We start from the raw sequence: 3104 nt of genomic DNA, 5'->3' as shown, positions 1-3104 counted from the left end.
CCACCACACCTGGCTAAATTTTTTTTTTTTTGTAGAGACAAGGTCTCACTATATTGCCTAGGCTGGTCTCAAACTCCTGGGTTCAAGCAATCCTCTCATGTTGGCCTCACGTTGGCCTCCCAAAGTGCTAGGATTACAGGTGTGAATCACCACACATGGCCCTAAGTGAACTTTCTAAAATAGAAATCTGTTCTACTGAAAATTCTTCAATGGCTTCTTTCAAGACTGGAAGGGCCTTGAAGACAAGAGCTATGTCCCCAGAACCACAACAACTATCTGGCATCTTCAAGTTTACACACATGATGTCTCCAAGGCCAGGTCAGGGTTTCATTTAATTTTGGAGAAACACTTGTACACCTTTGATAAAACTGGAGACACGATATTCCCTTTGTCATATGCAAATAGTATTCACTGCAACTAACAGCAACTTTTCTAAGGAGCTCTGGGTGAGTATTTTGAATTCTTTCAATTATCTGCTTTGGGACTCATATTCATTGGCTTGGTATTTTAAGTATGTTTTAGGATATGATCTTTTTTGTTATTTTTTTTTTTGAGTCAGAGTCTCACTCTATCATCCAGGCTGGAGTGCAGTGGCATGCTCGCTGTCACTGCAGTCTCAACATGCTGGGCTTAGATGATCCTTTCCCCTTAGGCTCCTGAGTAGCTGGGTTTACAGGCATGTGTCACCACGCCTGGCTAATATTTTTTACTTTTTTTGTAGAGAGGAGGTCTTGCTATGTTGCCCACGCTGGTCTCAAACTCTGGACTCAAGCAATCCTCTTATCTCAGCCTCCCAAAGTGCTGGGATTACAGGCATGAGCCACTGTACCCAGACAGGATAGGCTCATTTGAAGATTCCTACCTCTGTGGGACCATGATGTTCTCAAGCGAAAATGTTACAAGTAGATGAACTATTTAATTTTCAGTTTATTCTCTTGAATAGCATTCAAGAGATAATCAGAATAAGAAGTGCTACAACTAGGAAGACAAGATTGCTCAATGGTGAACAACAGACACTTCTAGAAAGGCTACGACTGGTTGACCCATCTAGCCTGCAGATGGGTGAGGACTCCAAGTCGGCTTCCCCCCGGATGAGCCGATCCAACTTTTCCCAACTCTTCTTTTCTAGATACCTAGAAAGTCTCTCTGTAACTGCATAATCAGTCTAACAGAGAGAGAGAGAGAGAGAGAGAGAGAGAGAGAGAGAGAGAGAGAGAGAGAGAGAAGACAAGCAGAAGGTAGGCACTATTTAACCAAGACCCCAAAGGGTCCAAGATTCAGGGTTATTAGAAAAATTGTGGAACTCGGAGAAAGCGGCACAGAGTCTAGGAAGAGGAAGCCCAGCTACTGGGAGTCTGGTATCCAGTTATTTGGAAACTGGAGTCCATTCCAAGAAGCACCGTCAATGGGCATCCAGCACCATGGGCGGGCAGTTCCAGCAGGAAAGCCGCACCTGAGCTCTGTCCTAGGACTGTGGCTGGATTCTGGCCAGAGCCTAGCTTGGCTATGTTTCCAGGCTCAGAGAGGCTCTAGGTGGGAAGTCAAGGGAATCATTCCATGTTTGGAATCATGGAACATGTTTGGCTGATAGGTAAGTTTTTGTTCTAAATTCCACATACGAAAAAAAAAAAAAAAGCTCTCTGAAACAGCTGGGATCGGCCTACTTTAGATATCATTAGATAGGTAGCTAATCTTCAGCACCACTGAGGACCACGTCATGGGGCCAGGTGCCAAGGGAGAGGGACTTGTCACAAGCTTGCCGAATATATGAATCAACTGGATCAGAGAACGCGTATAGAATAGGAAAAGAAGAGGAATAAGTCACACCTTCTCTTCCATGTCAGCCCCAGTGACCGGGGCAGCTTGCTGTTAACTGACTTGTCCTTTAGAGAAATACAAATAACCCAAGAACTTGGCTTTACTTCAGAGCTAAAAGTTATTGTTTCAATGATCTGTCTCATGACAGCATCCCACAGCAGGGACCAGTAAGGAGTTCTAGGCACTGGTGTTTAGATTCGAAGGTTCTAACATCTGTCCTGTCCTTCTTAAAATAGTATTAATTGAAGGATTAAATGGGGGGGGGGGGCCGCCACAGCAAATAAAGAATCTGTTGTCTTTAAAAAACAACACTTACTATCCATTTCTTTCCCATTCAACTCTCAAACGTTTCTTGTCTTTTTTCCAGCTGTTACGCCTCACAAGAGCTTGGTGACAGCCACCCAAGACATCTAGAAGCCATGGTGAGAAGCACCCTAAGTAATTCTCTCCCACAAGTAGTGACAGGAAGAAAATAAAGCCCCCGTTCTCTCATGATAGGAACCACCTCATGCAACACCAACTTCCTCTAAATTTACTTGGCAAACAGCTACACTGCGATGGAAAATAAAATGTAGTAGGTCATCAGAGAGAGTTTTTTTTTTTTTAAAGGGTAATTATAGTGCTGATGGGGAGGGACATTGATTTCTGCCTTATATCATTGGAAAAATTCGTCATTCGTGGTTTGTGAAGATCTCACCTCATCAGGGCTGCCAAGGTCAATGAAACCCAAGCAGTCGACCTGGGAGATGCTTGCCTAATTATTAAACATTTAGCAAACAGTTTGTGACCACTTACATGTTTGCACCTGGCACCCCCTTTTCACTGCGTGCTGCCTCCTAGCACGGGGACCTCTTCCCTCCACCTCTCCCCCCGCCACCACCTGTCCCGGGGCGGCAGCACCACATGAGGGGCAAATCCTGGCACCCAAGGACATTTCAAAGAAACAGCAGTGGTCACATTCCATTTCCGTTTTATTTCAAAGACTCAGATGCCTAATCACGGGGGCGGGGGGGACCGACACAGAAACAAGGGGGAAAATCTCTTGCAGTTTTTCCTACTCAAGTTCCCAGGCAACGCTGAAAGTTCATCCATTAGGGATTTAAAAGCAAGTGTTTCACTCAGCTAGTTGGAAGCGTCCTGTCTTTAGCTCTGGAAATCCGCAAAAGTCCCCCCTCCACCCGAATCGGGCCTCTCTCATCCAGCGCCTTTGTGGAATTGCGTGATTTTTCCCAAAGTCATCCAACTGCAAATTGCCTACCCTCCCCATATATATACATTTTTTTTTT

The sequence above is a fragment of the Carlito syrichta genome, unplaced genomic scaffold, assembly GCF_000164805.1.
Source record: "Carlito syrichta isolate Samal-C Ts95f unplaced genomic scaffold, Tarsius_syrichta-2.0.1 Scaffold309784, whole genome shotgun sequence".
NCBI classification, from domain to species: Eukaryota; Metazoa; Chordata; class Mammalia; order Primates; family Tarsiidae; genus Carlito; species Carlito syrichta.
Note: the sequence above shows the minus strand (reverse complement) of the source record.